Source organism: Cnephaeus nilssonii, assembly GCF_951640355.1.
Source record: "Cnephaeus nilssonii genome assembly, chromosome: 19".
Classification (NCBI taxonomy): domain Eukaryota; kingdom Metazoa; phylum Chordata; class Mammalia; order Chiroptera; family Vespertilionidae; genus Cnephaeus; species Cnephaeus nilssonii.
Window position 1 is genome coordinate 2,087,236 of NC_137090.1, and position 26,280 is coordinate 2,113,515.

Sequence of the window (26,280 nt, forward strand, 5' to 3'; positions counted from 1 at the left end):
GCCCAGACCCTCAGTGTGCGCCCTGCAAGCCAGGCCTTCTCCCCGGCAGCGCAGCGGGCACAGGAGGCCGGCATCCGGCAGTTTCGTCGCACCGTCTCCCCGCTCCTGGCCTGTGCGTGGGCCGGGCCTGGGGCTCCACCTGTGCGCTCCCCTCCCGCCTGGCCTGCGTGCAGGGGGACCACTCAGCACCCGTGACATCTGGGAGGTTCCCTTTGACTGCCGTACTCGGGAACCCTCCTCCCGCTCTGTCCTCACCCCTCGTGTTCGTCCGCTTGGGAGAGGGGAGGGCCCGGGAGACAGCCGTCAGCCCATCGCACTCCGGGCCCACGCTCGGGAGAGAGCCGAGCGCTGCAGTCACCTTGAAATCCTTTTTTTTTTTTTAAACATATTTTTATTGATCTCAGAGAGGAAGGGAGAGGGAGAGAGAGATAGAAACATCAATGACGAGCCCTAGTCAGTTAGCTCAGTGGATAGAGCGTCGGCCTGTGGACTGAAGGGTCCCAGGTTCGATTCCGGTCAAGGGCACGGATCCCTCGCCCAACCCGAACACCCCCGGGCCAGCCTGCCTGCTCCCGCTGCCCCTGAGGCCACGGCCGCGGTATGGAGCTCGAGCTGCCTGAGACCCCAGGCCCGGTGTCGGGTCTGCAGGGCCTGGGGGCACAGCCTGCTGCCCCCCTGAGCCAGCTGGTGTCCCCGCGGGAGTGTCCTGGCCGGAGCCGCCCAACAGGAACTGTGCTGCTACCATTCCACAGGTGAGATCACCAAGCCTCAGGCCAACTCCCCGAGGCCGGCGGCAGGCCGTTAACACCCTGGGACTCAAGCCCAGCCCGCCCTGCTCCGAAGCCCCAGCCGCCCTCGGCCATCCGCGTGCATTTCTGAGGCCTCTCCTTCCATCGCAGGGAGACAGGGACGGGGCGGGGGCGCCGCACTCAGACAGAGTTGGGTTAGGCTGGCGAGGCCCACGGGAGGGGAGTGACGCAGGTGCTGCCCCACGTGGCCCCGGACGGGCTCCCGGAGGCGGCCTGGCGCTCCTTTCCAGCCGCCGGGGAGAGCGGGCCTGAGTCACCGCGGCCCGGACCCTGCCTCCTCACCCCACGGCACGCGGTCCAGTCCCCGCTCTCTCTCCCCGGGGAGCGGAGAGGGGTCCCCGCACACCGGGCCCTGGGGTGCGGAGAGGGGTCCCGGCGGATTGGAAGCCGTCTGGGGTGGGATCCCTGCTCCTGCTCCCCAGTCCCCGCCTCACCATGGCCAGGTCTGTGCGTGGGTCTCGGGAGGGGCTGATCCCCAGTAACTTAGGGTAACAGGTCAGGAGCATGAGATACAAAAGCCTCCCGGAGAGAGCACCTCCGACTACACGTGACCTGCCGCTCGTCACCCCTCGGCTAGCTGTGAGGGCGGCACTGTTAGCACCCCCACTATGCCCAGGAGGAAGGAGAGGCTCAGAGAGGTGCAGTAACCTGTCTAAGGCAGCGCAGCAGCCAGCACAGCAGAGCCGCCGCCCCCCCACAGGCACTGGCCGCCAGCCCGGGGCTCGGCTCGCAGAGTCCACGGCTGCAGCCGCCCCGCTGGGGAAACTGACCCTCCGGATAAACAACGCTCTTCCTCCCCAGCCCAGGCCCAGGCCCGCCCGCCCGGGAGGAGGTGCCGCTCACTGTTTATAGAGACAGATGTTTGGGACGGAAAAAGACGGACAGCCCTCCTCCGTCCCCATGGAGACGAGGAAGTTTGCGACTTGGGCAGAGGCAGCTGAGCTGAGGAAGGAGAAGGGGAAGGAGGGAGGGAGCCGGGTCTGACCCGCTAAAAACCGTTGGACATTTTCGGATGCTGGTGCCTCACAAAGGGGTGTTGCCAGGGCAACTGCAGCCAGGCCCAGCCGGACCAGCCGGAGCCCGAGGGGAATCTGCCCGGGAGGGTGGGCAGTAAACCCCGAGGAGCAAACAAACAGCGCACGGAGCAAACAAACAGCGCACGCACCTCGGGGCCTCTCAGCCCGCGACCCCCAGGGCCCGCACAGCTGGGAAGTGACCCAGGCCCCCATCCCTCCCCTGATCTCTCCTGCCATCCCCCTTCATTTCCCCCCCGGCCCCTCTCTCGCCCTCTCCCACTCCTTCTCTCCCTCCTTAGTCCCGTCCTTCCTTGTTTCTCTCCTCCCTCCCTCCCTCCCTCCCTCCCTCCCTCTCACCCTCCCTCCTTCCCACCCAGGTGTTCAGCCTCGCTCCTGCCTGGCCCAGGAACAGCGTCCCCCACCTTCCTGGCGGCGGGTGCAGGTGGCTCCAGGCATGGCTGGCACTAGAAGGCTCTTTGGGCAGGGAGCACACCCCCCCACACACACCCCGCTTGGGCCAGGCAGGATGGCCACATGCTCACTCCCTTTGCCTGGAACCCTGCACGTTTGGAGCCGCAGTTACAGGAAGGAGGGAGGAGAGGAGCGCTGTGGGCTAAGGAGCCAGATGTGGTGCCTGGGACACCCTCTGCCCGGCTCCCCAGCCCCACACCTGCACGCTCCCCGCTCCGGGGAGCAGCAGCCTCCTGCCTCAGGCCTCCGGGAGTCACATTCTCATCTCGTTGCCTCCCAAGTGATAGCGTCCACTGTGGGGTCTGCGCCATGACTGTCCGCAAACTGGCCTCCCCGGACCCCGCCGGGCCCCATGCCCCCCCCCCAGGGACAGCCTCGGCTCCTGGAGGGCGGCCCTGCTCTCTCCCCTCCTTGCTCCCTGCAGGGAGGGGGGGCTTCTCATGAACGCTGCCCAGGTGAGGGGAACCCCAAAGCCCGGCCACGCTGTCTGCGAGTGTGAGGAGCCGGCCCCCACATCCCAGCCCCCAACCCAGGAGCCCCCCGAGAGGCCCGTGATGGGCAGGCCGACCACAGCTGGGCCACATGTTTGTCCGGCCGGCCCGCCCAGGAGCACCCCGGTTCCCAGGCCGACGTGTCGGGGTGACTGCCCTTCTCTGAATGCGGGGAGATTAGCACTTGGCAGGAAGCACTGGGCTGGAGGCTGGGGGGGCTGCCTCCTTCGCAGGGGGGGTTGGGGGGGGGACGTGTCCCAGGGTGGGGGCGTGTCACGGCAATGCGGCCCGCCCCTGCCACGGGCTGCAGGGGACACACTCCTCCGCCGGAGGGACCTGGCTGGAGGCGGGTGCCGAGGCCGAGCGGCCACCGGGTCAAACTTGGGGGCTCCTGCTCCCCTTCCTGTCCTCCACAGCTGCAGGAGCCAACCTGCACCCCAGCTCCTGGCTCCTCCCCCTCCTCCTCCCCTCCGCCCCCCTGGCCTGGGCTGCCTCCTTCGCAGGGCCAGGCTGCAGGCCTGGGCTCCAGCCCTCTCCTCTGGGCACGCCCACCGGCTCCCCGCCCTCCTTGGCTCCTGAGCCCGTGCTCAAGCCCCTGGATCTGCCTCACGCCACGGACTCTTCCAGCCCAGGTCCCCACCCAGGCCCTTCCCACTCCTCCCGCCCGCCCGCCCTCCTCCCTGAAGCCCCGCCCCTGCCTGCCTGCAAGTCACCTGACTGGGCTGCAGGGAGCCCAGCCCCACCCCGATTCCTCACCCAACTCTCCCAGCTCCAAGGCCTCCTGCTCTGAACACCCCCAGCCGGTCCCAGGCACACACGCAGCCTTGCCACCCCGCACCGGAGCTCCTATAACATGCACACACCCGTCCACATGTATGCACACACATGTGCATGTGTGTGTGCACACGTGCAAACCCGCCCACCATGCACACTCGTGTGTGCCACATGCACACAGAGATACACTCAGGCGTTTGCAAGCATTCCCACGTGTGCCTGCACACACACACACACACACACACACACACACACACACGGGCACTCTTGCACCGTCCAGTGGGTTTCACACGCCATGCTGCCTCCTCTCGCCTCCTGCACTGCTCCTTCCTGTCTCTGGAACTTGGGGTCCACATGAGCTCCCCAGTTCTTTCCTGAGTAGCACCTCACCTCACCTCTCAGGACAGTGCACTTTCCTGCTCCCAGGAACTGGCATCTAGCGCTCCAATCCCCTGTCTGACAGCCAAGATTCTTTGAAAAAGGAATCCGCTGTGACTGTCTGGTATTGGGGAATGACTGGGGGGAGGGGGCCGCCCCGCCCGCAGGCCCGGCTCCCCGGGAGAGGGACTTTCCTCAGAAGGAACCAAGGCGTCTGGTATCAGCGCTTAACGATTTGGGAAGGGAAGCGCAATCGCTCTTTACAGTAATCCGAACAACTAAATTATTCATCGAGATGCCAGACAGGGACAGTGGCTGAGAGACCAGAGCCCCCGGCCCAGCCCCGTGACCCCGGCCTGGGCGCCTCCCCCTGCAGTGAGAGGGGCCTGCGAAGGAGAGGCCTGGGGGTCTCCAGGAGGGAACAGTGTGGGTTCCAGCTGGGGGTGGGGGGTGGGGGCGGGGGACACTGCATCGAGGGCCCTGGCCCCTCAGGGCCTGCCCCAGGGGAGGGGCTCAGTGCCTGGCAGGGGGTCCGAGGCCACCGCTCTGTCCCGAGGCCTGGTCCCAGGTGTCTGGCTCCCTCTGCTCCCCTCTGCGTCTTCCTCCTGCAGCCCCAGGGCCCACCCTGCGGTCCTCGGTGGGTGGGGGGTGGGTGGGAGGGTGGCAGGGACATGCCAGAGGCTTCCCAGAGCTCAGGCCTGGCCTTCTCCCACAGGGGGCTCAGGCGGGAGGCTGGGAGCAGGTGGACGGCAGGCCTGGTCCCTCACATCCAAACAGCCCCAGGCCTCCCAGTCTCCCGCCCTGCCTGGTCCGCTCCCCACACCCTCTCCGCCCACCCGCCCTGAGCTCTGACCGGGAGGCAGGCAGGACGGGACGTGGGGTGAAGTCCCAGACACTGTCCCTTCGCCTTCTGTTTGTGGGCCCAGCTCTGCCTGTCCGGCCGAGGAGCGAGCAGGGAGCAGGGGGCACTGGCTGGGCTGGAGGTACCCTCGCAGGCCCCGCCCAGAGTCTCCTTCCCCTGGTGGGTGCTCCGTGATGCCCACGGACGGATGATGGAGGTGAACGTGGACGAGGAAGGGAGAGACCCGCGCGAGGACTGGGGCGGGAGCCGAGGCCCCGGGCAGGAGGGAAGGGGCAGGAGCAGAGGGGAGGCAGGGGAGAGGAGAGGAGGGAGCCTTGTGGTGGAGAAGAGGCCCAGGGCCGAGGGTCAGTGCCAGGAGGGGGTGGGGCGGGACGGGGCGAGGGAGGAGGGGAGGCGCAGCCTGTTGAAAGGGGCGGCCCGCCCGGGGCAGCACGTGCTGACTCACCCGCATGCCTGCGATTTTCCCTGCTTCCTGGGGATTCTCATTTTATTTTCGGGAAAGCTGCCTGTTCCGTGACTAATTTGTTCTTAAACAAACCAAACCCAGCGCTGGGGAGGCTGGGCGGGCCTGAGTCACTCTCCGCCCAGGGGGACCACACCTCAGCCCCGGCCCCCAGGTGCCTCTGCAGCCCTGACGGACGGACGGACGGACGCCCCGGGGATCCCCACCGCGAGGGAGCTCCCGCGCCCACTGCCCGGAACAGGCCTGGCACCGAGCCCGCACGCAGCTGGTGTTTGTTGACTGACTGACCGGCTGGCTCTTCGGTCCCCTCCCTCCTCTCCGCAGCCACTCAGCTTTGTGACATGGGTTTTACCAACAGGGACCCTTCCCGGAACCAGACCCTAACCACACACAGGATCCAGGCGTGCTGTCTGAACCGCTAGGCCCCGCACAGGACCCTGCCTGCCCTGGGGGTCGGCCCCTAACGGCTCTGCCCTCTGGGGTCGCTCAGGGGTGTCTATCCCACAGCCCGCCTGGCACAGAGCCAGTTGTGGGGGGCAGCCCACAAGCCGCCGGCCCTCTCCCAGGCCCGAGGAAGGCACTGCACCCTCCATCTGACAGAAAGGAAACAGGTCACTGAGCCAGTAAATAGCAAATGCACCCCCAGCCCCCCAGGCCTGCTGAGGCCTCTGGAGTAGGAGCCGGGTCCGCAGGCAGGGTGGCAGGAACCCCAGTGGGAGGATGGGGTGCCTCCTCCTGCTCCGGGCCCCGCCCGGAGGAACCCCGGTCTCCTCAGTGGGCCCTGAGCTAGACAAGCCATGGGCGTAGGGCAAGAAACACAGCCTTCTTTTTAAAAATCTCATCCTTTAACCCTGGCTGGTGTGGCTCAGTGGATAGAGCGTCGGCCTGCGGACTGAAGGGTCCCGGGTTCGATTCCGATCAAGGGCATGTACCTTGGTTGCGGGCACATCCCCAGTAGGAGGTGTGCAGGAGGCAGCTGATGGATGTTTCTCCCTCATCGATGTTTCTAACTCTCTCTCCCTCTCCCTTCCTCTCTGTAAAAAAATCAATAAAATAAATACATAAAATAAAATCTCTTCTTTAAAAATGTCAACTCTTTTTTTTTCTTTTTAAATATATTTTATTGATTTTTTACAGAGAGGAAGGGAGAATTAGAAACATCGATGAGGGAGAAACATCGATCAGCCGCCTCCTGCACACCCCCCACTGGGGATGTGCCCACAACCGAGGTACATGCCCTTGACCGGAATCGAACCTGGGACCTTTCAGTCCGCAGGCTGAGGCTCTATCCACTGAGCCACACTGGCTAGGGCTAAAAATGCCAACTCATATTATATAGAGATAGTAACAACGTGTCTGTGGCTTTTAAATAGACAAGTCCACAGGGCCTGGAAGATTCTCCTAAAGAGAGAAAGCCACCCCTGACCAGCCCCCCTCCCCGCCATGGTAGGCAGACACCTGTGGCTGCGGGCGCCCAGCCCGAGAGGGCGGGGTCCCGCAGAGGGAGGGGGCTCCCGGCTCAGAGCCGGATCCCCGGCCACCTGTGCGCTCCGCAGGGCAGGGCGTGGGGCTCCGGCCCGCCTGGCGCCCCGCCACCTTCCTGGGGAGGCCACGCTGCTACCGGGAAGGCAGGCAGCTGCTGACCTCCCGCCCCGCGGCTTCCCCGGGGCCCCCCCGCCCCTGCCCGCCAGCCCCCTCCCTGCGGGTCAGCAGCCGCGGGCACCTGGTGCCGGGCGGCCGTGGGACAAGGCAGCCCCGCTCCGGTCGCCCGTCGCTCGGGAGCACGTTTCCAGGAAGCGCGCGCGGAGCCCCGGTTCCCGACAGCCGCCCGCCCGCCGCTGCCTCCACCAGCAATCGATGCGCGCCCGGCGCTGCGCCCGCCTAATGGAGAGGGGCGGCTGCGCCCACACGCGGCGCTGGCCTCACCGGGCGGCTCCGCCAGGCCCCTCTCTGCCCGGAGCCGCACAGGGAGCCGCCACCCACCCCGAGCCCCGTGGGTGGGCGCATGGCGGGTGCGGGGTGCCCAGGGCCGGCCTGTGACCCCCAGAAGTCGTGGCGCTATTGTCACACAGCAAACCCTAGCGGAGACCCCGCTGGCCAGGCCTTGAAGCAGGCAGCACCCCCTCCTCCCTAACCAGAACCTTTCTCTCCGTCCCCCAGGCCCCTGCCCGCTTTTTACTTATTTATTTGTTTGTTTTTAAATATATTTTTATTGATTTCAGAGAGGAAGGAAGAGGGAGGGAGGGAGAGAAACATCAATGATGAGAGAGAATCATGGATCAGCTGCCTCCTACATGCCCCTTACTGGGGATCGAGCCCACAACCGGGCGTGTGCCCTTGACCAGAATCGAACCCAGGCCGGTGCTCCATCCACTGAGCACACTGGCCAGGGCACCCCCGCTTTTGAAATGGGTCCGAGAGATCAGCAAAGAGTCCCTGGAAGAACTCCTGTGGTGCAGGGGCTTGCTCTGGTCCCGGTTGGGGGGCTGCTTTGTCCCCTGAAAGGCAGGGGCGGGAGTGAGGGGCTGGGCGGGGAGGCCAGAAGGGAGGTTGGGGGGGGGGGCTGCCTCTCAGGCCCCTCCTCCAGGCTTGGCCACCACCTGGCCTGCAGCACGTTTGCCCCAGGAGGGGACCGCCCATTCACCTGTGACCTGGGGGACAGGCTTGCCCAGAATGGCGTGCATAGGAAGCCGTGATTCATGGGGCGTGCACGTGCGCGTGCATGTGTGCGCGTGCATATCTGCCTGGGCGTGACATATACCTGGGAGGTACACTCAAAACCACCTGCAAGCTGGGCTGCCTCTGGGTGGGGAAGCAGGCTGGGCAATGCGTGTATTCCTTTCCTGTAACAAATCAGCGGCTTAAAAGGACACAAAGGTGCTATCTTCCAGTCCCGGAGGTCGGGAGGCTGCAGGAGCCCGAAGCGGCTGCTCTGGGGGCTCTGGGGGCTCTGGGGGCTCGGGAGGAATCGGCTGCCTCGGTTTCCAGCTGTTAGAGGCTGCGTCTAACCTGGCTCAAGGCCCCTTTATCATAAACGGAATGCTTGGACCCCAAATCAATATGTTGAAGCCCTAACCCCCAATGTTGGGGGGACCTGGAGGTGGGGCCCTCATGATGGAATTAGTGTCCTTATATTATTATTATTATTATTATTATTATTATTATTATTATTGCCTTTATGAGACAGCGTGCTCCCTCCCCCTCTCTCCTTCCTGCTCTCTCTCCCCCCCCGCCCCCGCCACGAGGAGACACAGCGCCAGAGGCTGGCCAGCGAGAGGTCTTGGGCCAGCAGCGCAACTGGCCGGACGCTGGTCTGGACCTCCAGCCTCCAGAGTGAGAAATGGATCTGCGGTTTAGGCCCTGCCCCCAGGCGGTGGTGCTTTATTGCGGCACCCGACACCTTCCTGCACCTGCAGAGCCCGCTGACCCCTGACCCCTGCCTCCCGCTGATAAGGAGCCTTGTGATCCCATTTAGGCTCACCTGGATGACCCGGGATAACCTCCGTGTCAGGCCCTGAACGTAGTCACACCTGCAACGTCCCTGTGGCCAAATAAGGCAGCACCGGGCCCGGTTCTGGTTCTGGGGACTGGGTGGAGGGCACGACGGGGTCCCATTCGGCAGCCAGCCACAGAGGTGGCATGTCTCAGCCAACCCTCTTCACGCCTGAGCTCTGAACCATGGGACGCATGACCTATTCAACATGCAATGCCGGCTAAACCAACGAGGGGCGGAGACGAGGCCAGGGCTGCCTGGACGGGACGGAGGAAGCTGCTCCGAGGGAGGGACACAGGTGTAAACCCCGGACTGGGGCTGTGGGCAGCCCCCCGCCCCCCCAGGGCCTCAGCCTTCCTTGTTGGATGGCTACAGTGACCTTTCCTCCCAGGCACCAAACAGAAGGCATCCCAACGGCACCCCAAACAGTAAGTAACCCAGGGACATGGAAAAGACGGTGACGGAAGCACCTCTGACCTCTCCCCAGCACGAGGGGAGTCCCCTCCACCCCGGACGCACCTGGCCTGCCCCCCCTCTGGGGGAGGAGGGCTGGGAGCAGAGCCCCAGGGATGGACGCACCCCGGACACGCTCGCCTCTGCTCCAGTCGTGCGGGAGGCAGGGAGGCAGCACGGCGCCGAGTCAGGTGGCCCTATCCCCACAGCGCCAGCCACTGCCCTCGCCTGCCCAGCACCGTGGTCTCGGAGACTCACTGACGACCTGACCTCCCTCGGCCCCTGGAGCGAGGCACCACCCGGACGACCCGGTCAGAACCTGCACGCCCCTGTTGGGCCGGCCATTGGACCAGACACACGCAGGCCCGGCACGGGCTTTCTCAGAGCCGCCGAAGCCAGGTGGGCCTGGGGCTGCTCCCACCTGGGAGTGTCTATCATGTGAGCCAGTCACATGACCCCCGCCCGACCTATGACCCAGGGGGCCACGATTCGCTTCCCCGGTCAGGGCACATGCCCGGGTTGTGGGCTCGATCCCCAATGGGGGGCGTGCAGGAGGAAGCCGATGGATGTTTCTCTCTCTCTATCCCTCCCCTTCCTCTCTCTAAAATCAGCAGAAATAAAGAGACTTGGAGAGCTATATTTGTTTTCCAGAGGAGGGAGTTCTGACCTGCTACAGGGTGGGTGATGAGCGTGAGGACGGCATGCCGAGTGAAGTCAGCCAGACACGAAACCCAGGTCCTGTGTGACTCCCCTCCTGGGGGGGGCCAGAGCAGTGGAGCTCAGAGACGAGTGGCGTGGTGGGGGCGGGCGGGGGGGGGGCGTGAGTGTGCAAGGGGGACAGAGTCACGGACGGGGAAGAAGGGGGTGACGGCTGCACAACAACGCGAATGCGCTTACCGCCGCGGAGCCGTGCGCGTCACACGCTAACCCGGCAAACGCTCTGTCGTGTATCTTACCACATGGAAACATTAAGTCACATTTACAGTCCCTGTTATTGAACTCGTCTATGGGTCATGGGTCTGCCTTCAAACCGGGCTGCTAAGCCCAGACCTCGGCTTTTCACTGCCCACCCCCCCCCCCCCCCCGGTCGCTGGCAGGGGCGGGGTGGGGGTGCCAGCGCCCGGGGCCTGCCAGGTGGGCTGCACAAACTCTCGGGCCGCTGTCCCCTGGGGATGACCAGGGTCTGGTGTGGCAGCCAGACCCCATGGCCCCTGCCCAGTCCCGTGGAGCACACTCGCCCCTTGGTCCCCCCGGCCTGGGGAGGCGGGGCACGCCCACACGTGCTGGGGTCCTGGGGCCACAGCAGACCCATGACCCCTGACCTCAATGCACCTCCAGCTGCGTGCACACACACACCACACAGACAGGTCTGTCACCAGGTCGCCGGAGCTCCTGACTGCACAGGGAGAGGGGATCCTTGTCCCCCCGCCCCCCCCCCCCCCGCCAGCAGCCTAACCCCCCCCCCCGCCCATCTCGACTGCTGCCCCAAACAAAGCTCAAGTTCCCCTAAACATGGGCACCCTGGCGCCCCGGCACTGGCTCAGCCGGCCCGGTGCAGAGGCTGCCTGGAAATCGGAGGCCGAGGAATGCAGTGGGCAGCTTGGCAGAGAGACAGCCAGCTCCCGGCTGCCAGGAAGGCCCGCGGCCCTGCCCTCGCCCACCCGAGGGCGCAGCCAATGGATGGCGGCCCCGGGCTCCGGCCTCCAGCAGCGCCCCGCGCCCAGCTGCTGCGGGTCCTCCTGGTCACCACCCCTGCCCCCGCGACACGGGCGGAACCGAATCCCTGTCCTCCCGCCCCAGCCCTGCCGGGAAGGGGTATCTTAGCTTCCCTTCCTGGAATCCCACTGGCGCCCGGCCCGCCATGCCCAGCAGCGCTGCCCGCGAGCCCAGCCGCGCCCCCTCCTGCCCCGAGTCCCCAGGAGAGGAGAGGTCACCCCAGAAAGGCCGGCTTGCCCAGCTCGGTGCCCACCTGGCTGAGGCCCCGGGGCCCAGCCTGGACATGAGGCCACCAGCCCTCCCTCTCCTTCCTGCCCCCCCTCCCCCCGCCAGGGGCTCCTCATGCAGCCTGCTGCTTGGGGTTCTGGCCAGAATACTCCCACCCTCAACTCACTGCGGCCTGAGAGAGTCTGGGGCCAGTCCCTCCTGCGGGAGCAGGAGATGGAGGAGGCTCAGAGGGGGGTGGGAGCGGGGCGGGTCACAGAGCGAGTTGCACACAGGAGGCAGCCCCAGCCGCTCCCCACACAGCGTGCCCCCAGGGTGAATCCTGGCCTGAACCGTGTCCGTGAGATGCCGTGGGTGGGGCTGCTGGGTGAGTGACCTGCTGGGGCCATGTAGGGGACGTGAGGGGAGAGACGGACCGCGTCTGACGAGGCAGAGGGGCTGCTGGGAGCGGCCAGGGGAGGACGGGTGTCCCCGGAGGGGAGGACAGGTGGGGTGAGAAGGAGCAGCCACCGGTGGCCCTGGGCCTCGGAAGGGGGTGAGGGTGCAGGGAGCCCCTGGACCAGGAGTGAAGCTGGTCGGGCCAGGCCTGACCTCACTCCCCGGCCCAGCGACGGCGCTGGGCACAGATGGTTAAGCCAGGACGGGGGACACTCTCCAGGCGCCAGGGCTGGGTCGGAGGGGAGACCCGGAAAGCCGGCTGTCCGCCCCCAGGGGCTTGTAGTATGTGGGGGCCGGGAAGGGGCAAGAAGAAGAAACCGAGCCCCCAGCTAGCTGCGGCCAGGGCAGGGCGTGGGCAACGCGGGGGATTCGGAGCAAAGTTCGCACAGGTGAGGAGTCTGCGGCGGAGGAGGCGCCTGATAGGATGGACGCAGTGTCGGCAGCCGAGCTGGGAGCCGTGGGACCCGGGGCATGGGGGGGAGGGGGGCCGGGGCGTCAGGAGGCTGGGATGTTGGGGGACCAGGGTGTCAGGGGGGCTGGAGCATGGGGTGGGCGCGGGGGCTTGGAACAGCACAGAACAAGGGTGGAAAGGATGGGGACTGTGCAACTCCCAGGCCTGGGACCTCGGCGGCCGGTAACAGACTGAAACCAGGAAGACGCTCACGGTTTACATAACAAAGCATCCAGAGGCCGCTCCGAGCTGGGGGGCAGCTCAGGGCTGCTGGCGGGGCCGAGTCCTCTCTGTCCTTCCACGCGACGGAGGTGGGTGAGCACCAGGGCTCTCCCCGGTGTGGGGCTCCTCGTCCTGCACCCGGAAGTCAAACCCAGACGCCCAGTCGCCCTCGCACTGAGGACGTGGCTCTTCGTGGGCACAGAGGAGCTGCCACGTTCCAAGCATCACGCCTCACGTGACCGTGCGCTGGGCAGGAGGAGGTGGGAGGCCAGCAGGACAGATTTCTCCTCGAGCTCTCAGGAACCCCCAGACACCTTCCCCTTACACTTCACTGGCAGTCCTGGGGGGAGGGCCACCCCCAAATTGAAGTTGTCCCTCATATCCGCAGGAGCTGGGTTCCAGGACCTCCCACGGATACCCAGATCCGGGGGTGCTCACGACCCCTGTGGGCCGTGGCCCAGGCCCGTGCACCGCGAGGCCCGTGCCCGCAGACGCCCCGCCGCAGGAGGCCGGCCGGCGTCCCTGGAAACGCCTCCGTGCGGGGACCCGCGCCTCCGTGGCCGAGCGTGGATGTTCTGCGCACATTTCAAACACCCTGAGAGCGAGACAGACGCCCAGCAGCCTCCGCTTTGTAGGCGGAGAAAGTGCGAGGGGAACGGGTCCAGCGCTCGTCTCTTAGAACCACCCGCTCAGCCGGGACACGCATCGGCGCACGGACAGCAGCACCTGCATTCGGGGTGCTGCGGGGAGCCCGCCAGGACCCACGGCGGGACTTACTCGTGGGATATCCTCCCATTTACCGCACGAGGCCCATCCGGGTGGCCGGACGCGGTGTCCGGTCAGCAGGGGCCAGGCTGCGGCCGGGGTCACGCACATCTCACCACCGGTGCCCACAGCCCCAGCCACGGCGACCCTCGGAGGCCGGGGGTTCGGCTGCGTCTCGTGCGTTCCCCGTTCCCAGCGGTGTCTCTGGACCGAGCCCCCCACGCCCCAGGCTTCCCGGGGAGGGGCCTCCCTCTGTGCTCATGTCCCCACCTGCCTCCCGTTCTGCTATTAACAGTCACTCGATGGCCCCTCGGAGGCCTCCAGCCCTCGGGGACCTCCCTGGGGACCCCACCCCCGAGACACCCCCGTACGCCTGTTGGTCCGGGTGGGGGCGGGTGAGGGGCACGCGGCACCAGCTGGAGCGGGCGTGAGACCCCGGGATGCAGGAGGTACAGAGGGGGTGGCGGCCAAAAGCAAGGACTGGAAGTGGGGGTTCCCGGCAGCAGAGAATTCTGGGGGTCAGGACTGTGCATGTCGAGCGAGAGACAAAGGTAGAAAGGTCAGAAAAGCAAGACGGCAGATGGGAGCTAATATTAGTCATCCCCTCCTGAGACAGAATGTTCCAGAAGTCAAGTGGGCTGCCTCACCCAGTGGTGGGTCCCGGGGCCGGGCACGCAAGCACAGACTGCTGGGAGGTTCTGGATGGCAAGTGAGCGAGGACCAAGGTCAGCCCAGGGGCACCAATGGGCACGGGTCCGGGCGGGCGGGCGGGGTCCGGACAGGCGCTCCCTCCTGGGCTGGCTCTCCCCAGGGCTCACACGTGCCGCTAGGTCCACGGAACCGAGAAGGAACGCGTCTCCCAGCTGATGGCAAGCCCAGGGTCCCCTCTCTCAGCCCGTGTGGATGGATGGGGCTGAGATGTTCAGACCGGCTCAAACCAGCCCCGGCTCACACCCAGGCTGGAGCTGGGTCAGTGGGGAAAGTGCATTGTGGGGTGGGGGGTGGGGAAGAACAGACGCCGCGCTGGGGGGGGGGGGGGAGGGGGCGGTCACCGGTCCCCGGAGCAGCAGCAGCGTGGTGTGTCCACGTAAGAGCTGCTGGATAATGGACTGGGTCCTGGCTGGTGGGGCCCGCGCACCGAATGGTCTCGGGTCCAGGTCCCTGTCAAAGGCACACACCTGGGCGAAGGGGTCACTCCTTGGCTTGGGAAGCAACAAGTTCATGTCTCTCTCACATGGATGTTTCTCTCTCCCCCTCCCTTCCTGTCTCCCTGAAAAGCAGTGGAAAGGTATCCTCAGGTGAGGATTAACAACAACCGATAATCCTCCTATCCAATAAAGAGGGGATATGCAAATTGACCGGCACCCCATCACGAAGATGGCGGAGGCTGAGTTCCCGTAAGGAGCCTTAATGAGCAATCAGCAGGGACCTGAGGCTGCATGGGGCTGGGCTGGAGCTGGGGACCTGAGGCTGCGCCCCCCGCCTGGTGCCGGGCCGGGGGATCTCAGACCACACACCCCGCCCGGCAGGGCTTGACAGGGGACCTCAAGGCGCGCCCCCCCACCCAACGTGCACTGGGGGACCTGAGGCTGCACCCCCTGCCTGGCGGGGCTTGACAAGGGTGGGGCCGGCCAGGTCTGGATCTTGCCCAATGGGGGTAGGGCCAGCTGGGTCTGGGTCTCGCGCAATTTTGGGGTCCCGCAGGTGGGCGGGGACTTGACTCTGGATCCCGCGGCACACCCCAGACTCTGACAGGAGGAAGATTTTCATATACATTTTATTAATTTTCTTTCATCTCTGACACTTCTATTATAGAGAAAGGGCAAATAGCAATATTAAAATATTTCCTCTAATTAATCCCCTTTTAATGTGCACGAATTTTGTGCACCGGGTCACTAGTAATAATAATAATAATAATTGATTGTTGAGTAGATGCATGAAAGAGAGGGAAGGGGCAAAGGAAGGAATGAACGAAGGAAGGAAGGAAGGAAGGAAGGGGGAGGGAGGAAGGGAGGAAGGAAGAGGGAGGAAGGGAGGAAGGAAGGGGGAGGGAGGAAGGGAGGACAGGGCGTGAAGGCAGGAGACGGCTGAGACACGGAGCTGGTGTGCAGCCGGCCTCCCTGCTGGCCGGGACTCCGCCTGTTCCCAGAACACCACCTGCCCCGAAGGACATTCACCCGGCCGGGGAGGCTGGCCAGAGGGCAGCCTGGCAGCCCGCGCGCCGGGGTGAAGGCTGAAAGATGCCAGCTGACAGGCCCCGTGTCCCTGCTGGACCTGCCGAGCCGAGGTGAAGGTGGGCGCCGCCTGAGGGGCTGGGACAGGGGCTCCCTAAACGGGGCGACGCTCAGGCCGAGCGCCAGCGTGCCGACCTAGGAGCTCCCGCCTGCCCAGGGAACTGGGGTGCAGAGAGCGGATCCGCTATTGAAACCACCTCCATCTACAGCAGAGGAGCCGAGGGGCGCGGCTGCTCTGCCTCGGGCCCAGGATGTGTTTATCCTGTGAGGTGGGAGCAGGGAGGCCTGTGCGAGGGGAGGAGGACGCCATGGGCTCCCACATGCACTCGCCACAGATGCCAAGGCCCGTGGCCACGGGCAAGGCCCCACCAAAGCCCAGAAGTCTGACTCCCTCACACCCTGCGGCCCAGTTACCCCTCTGGCGGTGCCCGGCCCCCGTCTCAGAGGGGAAGTGAGGCTGCAGAGGGGGAGGGACGGCCGGAGGAGGCTCAGCTGGCCGGTGGCGGAGCTGGACTCGAAAGCCAGGCCCGCAGGACCCCGAAGGGCTGTCTGAGCCGCCGGGCTGTGCCTCCTCCCGCTGCGGGGCCACGCGCTGGCTCCCCTCCGTGGCGGCCACTCCCAGGTCTGGCAAGTTCCTCAGCCTCTCTGGGCCTCAGTTTCTTTATCTGTGAAATGGGTATTGCTTGAGCAGACCCCACCCCTGCAGGGCTCATCACACACACAGAATGCTTAGGATGGCACGGGCACCCTGCTCCATGGAGCCCTGTGGTTCTATTTGCCGTCCGCCCTGCCAGGGCCCAAGCCTCCCACCCCGGCTCCTGTCTCCCACCTCCAGCCCACGGAGCTTCCCCACCTACAGGGCGGTGTGCAGGCTCGGGCCACTGCCCACCGAGCCACTGCCCAGGTGAGGAGACACACACACACAGACACACACACACACACGGACACACACACACAGACATACAGACACACACACAGACACAGAGACACACACACATACACACACAGAGACACTCACACAGACACACATACACACACAGAGACACTCACACAGACACACACACAGACACACACAGACACACAGACACACACAGAGACACACACAGACACACACATACACACAGACACACACACAGACACACAGACACACACACAGACACACACACATACACACACACAGACACACACACAGAGACACACACACAGACACACACAGACACACAGACACACACAGAGACACACACAGACACACACATACACACAGACACACACACAGACACACAGACACACACAGACACACACACAGACACACACACAGACACACACACAGACACACACACAGACACAGACACACACAGAGAGACACACATAGACACACACAGAGACACACACACACAGAGACACAGACACAGACACACACAGAGACACACACACAGACACACACATACACACAGACACACACAGACACACAGACACACACACAGACACACACAGAGACACACACAGACACATACACAGACACAGACACACACAGAGAGAGACACACAGAGACACAGACACACACACACACACACAGATACACACACACACACACACACACACACACACGCACACACACTTCCTCTCGCCCCCAGACTGCCATGCGCTGCCCGGCGGCTCCGGCTCAGTGTGAGGCTGGGCTGCGAAGGTCTCCCTCTAGCGGCCCCACAAACTGCGGCTGCGGCTTGGGCCTGACTCCTAACCTCTGCAGGAAACGGCACCTGGGCACCTCGCTCCTGCTGGGGTTTCAGCAGAATCCTGCCTCCGCCCCCACTCCCTGCCCCCCTATCCCCCCCAGGCCTGGAGCTGCCTGCTGCTCATTCATTCATCTGGCGTCGGAACCAAGCCCTCCCCAGCAGCCCAAGTCAGAGGCTCGAATCTCAGAGCAGAAGACAGAGTTGGGGGCCTCAAGGCGGGGGGTGCCAGGCTGGGGGAGTAGAACAGGTCACCAGTGGGAGCCCGCCTCACCTCTGAGACCGGAGAAGTCCCGGGTTCCTTGTTAGCTTTTTTCTTAAGAAAAAAAAATCGGTGGTAAAATACACAGGACCTGGAACTTGCCGTTTTAACCATTTTGGGGCTGGAGTTCCGTGGCGTTAGACACATTCACGTTGTTGTGCAAGCATCACCCCATCGTCTCCAGAGCTTTCGCATCTCCCTAGACTAAGTCTCCGTCCCCACTGACCAACCCCTGTGCCCCCCCCACCTGTCCCCTGCCCCACCCCCGTCCTGGGCAACCTCCCTTCCACTCTGTCCTGGACTCGACGGCTGCAGGTGCCGGATCTAAGTGGGATCACACGGCGTTTGTCCTCTGGTCACTGAGCGTGTGGCCTCGCGAGCCGTCCACGTGCAGGCGCCAGGAGGCCCCTCCTCCTCAGGCTGAGTGACAGTCCAGTGTCTGCACGGACCACGTGGTCCCCCAGGGCATTCCCTACTGGACCCCATCCCTGGGCCTGGTGCTTCTCAACTTTTCTTTCCTTTTTTAAAAAAAAAAATATTTTGTATTGATTGCAGAGAGGAAGGGAGAGGGAGAGAGAGAGAGAAACATCAATGATGAGAGAGAATCATGGATCAGCTGCCTCCTGCACGCCCCACATTGGGGATCAAGCCCACAACCCATGCATGTACCCTGATCGCGAATGGAACTGTGACCTCCTGGTTCATAGGCCACTCGACCGCTGAGCCACTCTGGCCGGGCTCAGCTTTTCCATCTTACCTCCCAACTGGCAATGACAATAATAATCATGTTATTACCATAATGGGTTGAATGACTCTCCCCCCCAAAAAATATGTCCACCCAGATCCTTTGAATGTGACCTTATTTGGAAAAGGGTCTTTGAGTGAGCTCTAGCCAGTGTGGCTCAGTGGATAGAGCGTCGGCCTGTGGACCAAAGGGTCCCGGGTTTGATTCTGGTCCAGGGCATGTACCTCGGTTGCAGGCTCCTCCCCAACCCAGGCCCTGGTCGGGGCTCATGCAGGGGGCAACCCATCGATGTGTTTCTCTCACATGGATGTTTCTCTGTCTTTCTCTCTCTCTTCCACTCTCTCTAAAATCAACGGGAAGTTATCCTCGGGTGAGGATTAAAGAAAAGAAAAGAAAATAAATCTTGAGTGAGATCATCTTGGATTAGGGTGTGCGCTCAATCCCATGCCGTGTCCTCGGGAGAGACATAAGTGAGGACGGGCACAGAGAAACAGGACCCCAGACCAGAGCGGCAGAGCCTGGGGTGCAGCCGCCAGGAGCCCAGCAGCGTGCTGGTCCCAGAGCTGGGAGAGGCCAGGAAGAGGCCCTGGAGCCCCGGCAGGGAGCCGGCCCCGCTGACGCCTCCAAACCCGCGAGAAAACCGATTTCTGTGGCTGTAAGCCCCCCACGGCGGCAGCCCCAACACAGGGACCGGTGGGAGCCTCCGTGCCTCACAGCCAACCCTGCTCGGTGGGTCTTCTGTTCCCATTTCACTGGCTACTGAGGCTCTAAAACAGTGGTTCTCCACCTTCCTGATGCCGCGACCTTTAACCTTTTGCACTCGGATGTCGAGTGTGACTCGACACGGTTAGCATTAGAATAAAGGAATCGAGAAAAAAGCAAGCGAGTGCAAAGGGTTAATACAGCTCCTCATGTTGCGGTGACCCCCAGCCATAAAATTATTTTCGTTGCTACTTCATGACTGTCATTTTGCTGCTGTAATTTAGGCTCTACAGCAGCGGTTCTCAACCTGTGCGTCGCGACCCACAGGTTGAGAACCGCTAGCAGGGTCGCCTGAGACCATCGGAAAACACAGATATTTACATGACGATTCATTAACAGTAGCAAAATTGCAATTATGAAGTAGCAACGAAAATATTTTTACGGCTGGGGGTCACCACAACGTGAGGAACGGTGTTAAAGGGCCGTGGCGTTAGGAAGGTGGAGAACCACTGCTCTAAAATGTTCAGTAACTCGCTCCCCAGGCGACTGCGAAATCCTTGCTTCGTCCTTTTGAAGTCTGCCCTGAACCCTAACTGCCAGGCGGGCCCCTCACCCCGACACTCCCATCTGGACGGACAGCCCCCTTTCCGAGAAGGGTGTGTTAAGCGTTCCGCAGGCTTTCTGCTATTACGTTTATTCTTCACGGCCCCTTTTAGGGACATCACACGGTAGCTGTGTTGTGGCCGTACATTTTATTTCCATGGTCTTAAAGCGCAAACAAACAGAGCGAGTCGCCCTGTGAGCGGCTGAGCATTGTGCGCATCCTGCAGGAGAGACGTTTTCCTGCAGCCAGAACCGTACGGCACCAAGAACCTGCCGCAGCAAGGTGGTTGGGAACAGCCTGATCCCGCCCCGGCTGCCACGGGCCTGCTCCTCCGGAGCACAGGTGTGCCGGGCGGGCGGGGCCTGCACCCACCACACGGCGCCCAGGTCCTGGCCGAGGCCGGCAGCCGTGTTCCCGGGACTCCCGTTCATGCCCCGCCTCTGACCGGACACAGATAAAACGAATGACTCCCTTTGAAGTGAAGTTTCAATCATCCTGCTGACAAGAATGTTTTACTGCTGCAAATGTAAAGCCATAAAACGAAGAAGAAGAGGAGGAGGAGGAGGAGAAGGAAGAGGAGGAGGAGGAGGAGGAGGAGAAGGAAGAGGAGGAGGAGGAGGAGGAAGAGGAGGGGGAGAGAGAGGAGGAGGGGGAGAGAGAGGAGAAGAGGGTAGGAGGAGGGGGAGGAGAAGGAGGAGGAGGAGGAGGGAGAGGGAGGAGGAGGAGGAGGAGAGAGAGGGAGGAGGAGGAGGAGGGAGAGGGAGGAGGAGGGGGAGGAGGAAGAGGAGGAGGAGGGAGAGGAGGAGGAGGGGGGAGAGGAGGAGGAGGGGGAGGAGGGGGGGGAGGAGGAAGAAGAGGAGGAGGAGGGAGAGGAGGAGGAGGGAGAGGAGGAGGAGGAGGGGGAGGAGGGGGAGGAGGAAGAGGAGGAGGAGGGAGAGGAGGAGGGAGAGGAGGAGGAGGAGGGAGGGGAGGAGGGAGAGGAGGAGGGAGAGGAGAAGGAGGAGGAGGGGAAGGAGGAGGAGGAGGAGGAGGAGGAGAAGGAGGGAGAGGGAGGAGGAGGAGGAGGGGGAGGGGGAGGAGGAGGGAGCCATTTCAGCTCTGGGATAAGAAGGCAGCTGCAGGACCTCCCCGGGTGCCGGGGCCAGGGCTGCAGGATGCAATGCAGGGCGCCCAGTTCGGTCGTGTTTGGGACAAGTCTACCCACACGGGCAGGAGACGGACTCAGGCTAGAACCAGCGGCTGTTTACCTGAAATTCAAATTGAACTTCTGGGCGCCTGGTCTTGTGTTTGTTTCTTGTATTGAACGTGGCGGCCTCGGGTGGGACTAACGAACAAGACCAAGCAAACGGGCACCCCCACAAGTGACCTGGGGGCCCCTGGGGCCGTCACAGGAGCAGGTGCTCACGGCTGGTTAGCGAAGCAGGGCGTCCTGGGTCTCAGTGGGTTTAACGGTGCCCCCAAGCTTGAGTGAGGGGAGGTGAGGGTGCTCTGAGGGGCTTCGGGGGCAGAGCGTGTCCACCTGGGAGGCTCACCTGCCGCCCTCCGGAGCTTGGAAGGAGGCTCCGAGCCCCCCGCCCCCCAGAAAACCCCCCCAGGACTCCGGAGCGAGGGCGGGTTTTGGACCAAGAGCCGCAGGATCCGGTTTGGGTCTGCCGCTCCTTTGCCAAACCTCGCAGCCCACGACTCGGCTGCTGCCCCAATCCACCGCAGAGGTGGGCGGCGTCGCCCCTTCCTTCCAACAGGAGGGAGTTAGGAGGGGTGCACCCCAGGGGCCCCCAAATAGACTCCACCCCAAGGGGGCTCCGCGGATGAGTCCTGCCCTGGTCCCCCTTGGCTTCTGCTCAGTTCGGGTGGTGGTCATGGGTGGACGTGGACAGTGGCCCTCCCCACCTCCCATTTCAGGAGCACCCCGAGATCCTTACCTAACTACATCTGTAAACACCCTGCTTCCAAACAATGTGTGGAGGCATCTTTTTTGGGGGGCTACCATTCACGGGGGGTTTGAGTGGACAGAGGAGCACTCCCCCCGACTGGGAGCACCCACCTGGGCGGTCCTGAGAGGGAGAGGTAAGTGTGGGCACAGCCACAACCACCACGCGGGCCTCTGGGCACAGCTGCCAAGCCCACCCCAACTAGTACCAGTTACGAGAAACAGAAACCTATCTCAAACCACAACTGAAATGCAAATCACAACTGGGAGGTACCGCCGCTCACTCAGTAAGATAGCTGCTATAACGTCACACGCCCCCAAAACAGAAAATAACAAGCGTTGGTGAGGATGTGGAGAAATGGCTGGTGCATCGCTGGTGGGAATGCAAACCCACAGAGATGGGAGCAGAAAAAGGAATGCTTACTGTTGAATGCCCATAGAGAGACTATTTGTTACACAGCCAGTATGGGAACGGCTGACTGATACAGGGGCAATGTCCACCACCCACGGGAATGCAGGGAAAGGCTAAGGGCGGGCCTGGATTCTCAGCCCTGCCTCCACCAGAGCTGGCCCAGCCCTCCCCCCCTGTGGTCCCAGCCCAGGCCCTGGCATGGCTCATTTGTGTTTTTTGTTTTTTTTAATATATTTCTTTATTGATTTCAGAGAGGAAGGGAGAAGGAGAGAGAGATAGAAACATCGACGCTGAGAGGGAACCATGGATCAGCTGCCTCCTGCACACCCCCCACTGGGGATCGAGCCTGCAACCCAGGCATGTGCCCTTGGCCGGAATCGAACCTGGGACCCTTCAGTCCGCAGGCTGACGCTCTATCCACTGAGCCAAGCCGGCTAGGGCGGCATAGCTCATTTGGACCAGATTTCCGCCCCCCGCCCCCCGGCTCCCCAGCCCACATGCCACAGAGCTGCAGGGCGGGGCTGTCCAAGCCAGGTCTCCACGTGCCCACCCCAGTGCCTGCTGCCACGCTCACTGATGCCCAGAGCCAGAGGTGGGGATGGCCCTGGCATGGTGCTCAGGGCCCCCACTTTGTTCCCCGGAGCTGGCAAACCATGGAGCATGGTCCTCACTCAGACAAGGAGGGTGTGCGAGCCTGGCTTTGGCCTTCAGCTTCCTCACAGCCAGCCAGCCCGCCAGCCAGCCCTCGCCTGTGTGAAGCTTTGCACGGAGGCTCTGCAGACAGCTGGGGAGCAGGCCCCCCCCCCGCCCCCACCTTTGTGGGGTCTACATGGGGCTGCCGGGGATTAAATGAGCCCATGTAATGTGCTTGGACCAGGGCCTGGCCTGGAATAAAAGCCACAGAACTGCTTGCCGTGGTGATGAACGCCTGGTCCCCACGTACCAGGCCAGCCTGTCCCAGCGTGCACAGCGTGCCTTCTCGGCCCCAGCACCCTGGGGTGTCCACGTGGCTGAGCTCCCTTTTTCCCTGTGTGCACTGGGGCGGGGGACATGGTGCCGGACCCAACAGAGACCCAGGGAGCCCAGAGCAGCCCCCTGGTCCGGCGGGGGGCCCCGAGGGTCCAGCGTGCAGTGGGACATGCCCTGTCCCCACTCCCCCGGGGGAGGGGCCCCCTGCCTCTTGGAAGAGAAAAGGGATGAGTTGTAATTGAGGGGCGGAACCTTGCAGCGAGGCGCCAGGAGGTTGGGGCTCAAGGAGAAGGGGGGCCCCCCGGGTTAAGGCTGAGCCCGGGCCACGGGCCACGCAGAGGGAACCCTGGTGCAAAGGGAAGGGCCAGCTGCCGCCCGCCCTGGCAGGCAGGCGCCGCGCGGGCAGCAAGCCCTCCCTCTATCATCTGCCGGAGCATTTACAGTCAATAAACGGGCTAATTAATTCTCTTCAAAGACCTCTCAATTATTCATCCCGGCTGGAAGGAGCGATGAGAGCCCTCGCTCCCAGCCTGGAAGTGGAAGCGGGGCTGGGGCCCGGCCTGCGCAGCCTCAGGGTCCCCAGGGCCCCCCCACAGAAGACCCAGCAGCACCCCTCTTCCTCCTCCAACTGCAGCAGCCCAGGTCATCCCCACGCCCAGGGGAGGCAGCCCAGACCCCGAGTGACTTTTGTCCAGCAGCCCATGGGGGGCCTGAGCCACAAAGCCGGCCCTGGGCCCGCAGCCTGGCTTGGGGCTTCGGGGTGGGCAGGGTCACAGGGTCGCTGTCCCCAGCTGAGCGGGGCCTCTAGGGGAGAGGCTGCGCTGGGAGGAGCGTCGGGAGCTAATCCCCCAGCAGCTGCAGGCCGCTAAGTCCATGTGACCCCAACCCCTGCAGCCGAGACCCCTTGGAGAGCTGGGCCCTAGCGAGGCCCTGGGGCCACACCAGGGGCAGCCAGACCCCGGCAGGCCCCTCCCGGGTGGGGCCTAAGTCCCGAGCTCGCTTCCCGCGCCCCCTCCAACTTCCTGGAGTTGCTCCAGTCCTCTTGGAGGGTCTTGGGGGACCGGGCGGCAGGCCTATCCCCCGCCCACCTTCTCCTCTCCGGCCCCTGCCCCCCCTGTCGGCTCTCCCCCAAACAGCATGTGCCGGTGAGCGGAGGGTTAACTCCCAGCTGCTCCCAGACCGCGGAGTGGGGGGCGGGGGGCCGGGGGCGTGCCTGTCGGGAAGTATGGATTTCTGCAGTGGTTTTACTGGAAAAGCCGGCGCTGAAGGTGGGAGGGGGTCACCATGGCAACTTCTGGCGAGGGGAGCAGGTTGGCGGGTGCGAGCCCATTCCTCCGGGGGCCCCGGGGGACCGGCTGGCGCTGGGAATCCAGGGGCCCCCGGCCGCCTCCCGGGAGTCCTCGCCCTCTGCGGGGAGCACAGGGACCCGTCCCACCCTGGAGCGACCGCCTTCCCGCCCCAGCGACTGCTCCCGGGGAGGGGGCCCTGCCTCCCGCCCCAGCAACTGCTCCGGGGGCCCTGCCTCCCGCCCCTGGGAATCGAGGCTCCTGCGGAGCTCCAGCTCACCCCGCCCGGCCCACCGGCGGTTCAGGGAAGTCCTGCCCGTCCGTCCCCAGCGCGGGCACCACCACCGGGCGAGGGACCCCCAGAAGCCCCAGATGGTGGGGGACGCAGCCCCCAGGCGCAGGAGGCCCGGGTGCACCTCCAAATACCGACGCCCCCGCCAACTCGCCACCCCGAGGCATTCCGGGGGCTGGGGGGCTCCCGCCTCCCGCCCAGCGCTCACCCCGTCACGTCACGTCGGGACCCTCCGCTTGGCCCCGCCGGCCGCGAATGCAGCCCGAAGCCGAGGGGCCGGGGCGGCCTGGGCGCGCGGGTGGAGGGATGGGGCTCAGAGTCCTGGGGCGCCGCGGGGCGGGGGGGGGGGGGGTGCCCTCGGAGCCCCTTGCAAATCCTGCAGCGCAGCGGGGGGGGGGGGGGTACCCGGGAGGCGCTTCCAGGAATCTGCGAGGCGCTGCGGGCGGCCAGGAGGAGGGGGCACACGGAGGGCAGCGCCGCGGGGTACGGGGGGGGGGTGTTGGGGGGAGACGGCCCCCTGCCGGGGAAAGACACCCCCTTGCCCCGCTCCAGTCCGCGTGGGCACCAGCCGGGGGTTCCTCTGCACCCCCACTCTGGTCTGCAAGGGGCGGGAAGACCACTGCTCTCCGGGGCTGAGCGTCAGTAGTTGTGCGGATGGCGAGGCCACGCCTCCGCTCGCGCCCCCCACGCCTGGGCCCCTCTTAGGCCTCGGTTTGCGGCTGAGAGATGTGGGCCCCCCCCCCCCCCCCCGCGTGGCGTTCCCCAGGTGCGGCCCAGCCGCGGGGTCCCAAAGCCCATCAGCACCTGAAAGAGTTAAGCCGATCCGTGACCCCGGATCGGGACCTTTCCCTCCCTCACCCCCAGTCGGTTTGGGGGACCCTAGGCCAGCTCCCCGGCTCCCCACTGCTCCCCCAAAGTCCCCTCCCCGCCCTCGCGCCGCCTGGGGCATCCATTTAGCGCCCTCGGACCTGCCGAGTCCCGATAAAACATTTGGGGCCGTAAGTGCTGCATATAAATAATTAAGGCCACGTGCGTATTCGCCAACAAAAAAACAGCCCAAAGCCCCCATTCCCGGAACAGCGCCCGTGTGGGGCCCGCCCCCCAGCAAGCCCCGCCCCCAGGGCCAGGGGGCTGCTTCCCTGCTCCACCCAGATGGGCGGGGCGAAGGCGGAGGAGGGGCTCTGAGCCCAGGGTGGGGTGGGGAGACTAGCCCCACCATGGGGGTGGGGTGGCCTTCGTGCACCCCCAGAGGCCCAGCCCTTAGGCAGGGTCTCCCAATGCGTGGCTGGTCTCTGGGCCCAGTTGGTGCCCACAAACATTTCCTGAATAAATGCACGAAGGAGCCCCTGATCTGACTGATTGTGGGTTCCAGGGAGGGTCAGTCCTGAGCTCTGGCAGACACACACACACACACACACACACACACACACACACAACCCCACACCCCTGTACCCCCCACCAAGGGGACGGCTGACAGGCACCTTCTCCAGGTGCAGCTTGAGGCCTCAGGTGCGAAGGCTGGAAGGATTCCTGGAGGAGGGTGGGCTGGGCTTGCCCTGCCCTGCCCCTGATCAAGGACCTGACAGGGCTCCCTACTGACAATGGCGCCCAGTCCCAACCCTCGGGCTGGCGTTCAAGGTCCTCTGTCCCACTGGGCCCTCCGCATGACCAGACAGGCTCTGGCACGCCCCCTGCTCCGGGCCCTTGCTGGAACTGCCCCAGGTGGCCTGGCCCTCCCTGCCTGTTGTATAAATGCTGCTCCTCTCTGGCCCATTCCCATCTTGGGAGGGATGCCCCTCACACCCCTCTACTCTCCCCATCCTCATCCACATCTATTCAGGTCTTTTCTTTTACATCTGTACTAGAGGCCTGGTGCACACACTCGTGCACGGGTAGGGTCCCTAGGCCTGGCGGGTGATCAGGGCTGATCGGGGCCTTCCTTCATTCCGCGCCGCCCCCTGGTGGTCAGCACAAGTCATAGCGAGTGATCGAACTCCCAGTCTCCTGGTCAAACTCCCGAGGGGACACTTTGCATATTAGCCTTTTATATAGAGAGAAGATATATATATATATATTTTTTTAAA

At 64.1% G+C, this 26,280-nt stretch overlaps 1 pseudogene across 1 annotated transcript in view; it reads left to right on the forward strand.

Moving 5' to 3' along the window:
* The first annotated feature begins 600 nt into the window (after positions 1-600).
* The window catches only part of LOC307115398, a 36,773-nt pseudogene continuing 11,093 nt past the window's right edge, over positions 601-26,280 (forward strand). The window contains exon 1 of the transcript in view: positions 601-752. The product of the transcript in view is annotated as an uncharacterized misc_RNA (transcript). The remainder of the gene's footprint in view (positions 753-26,280) is intronic.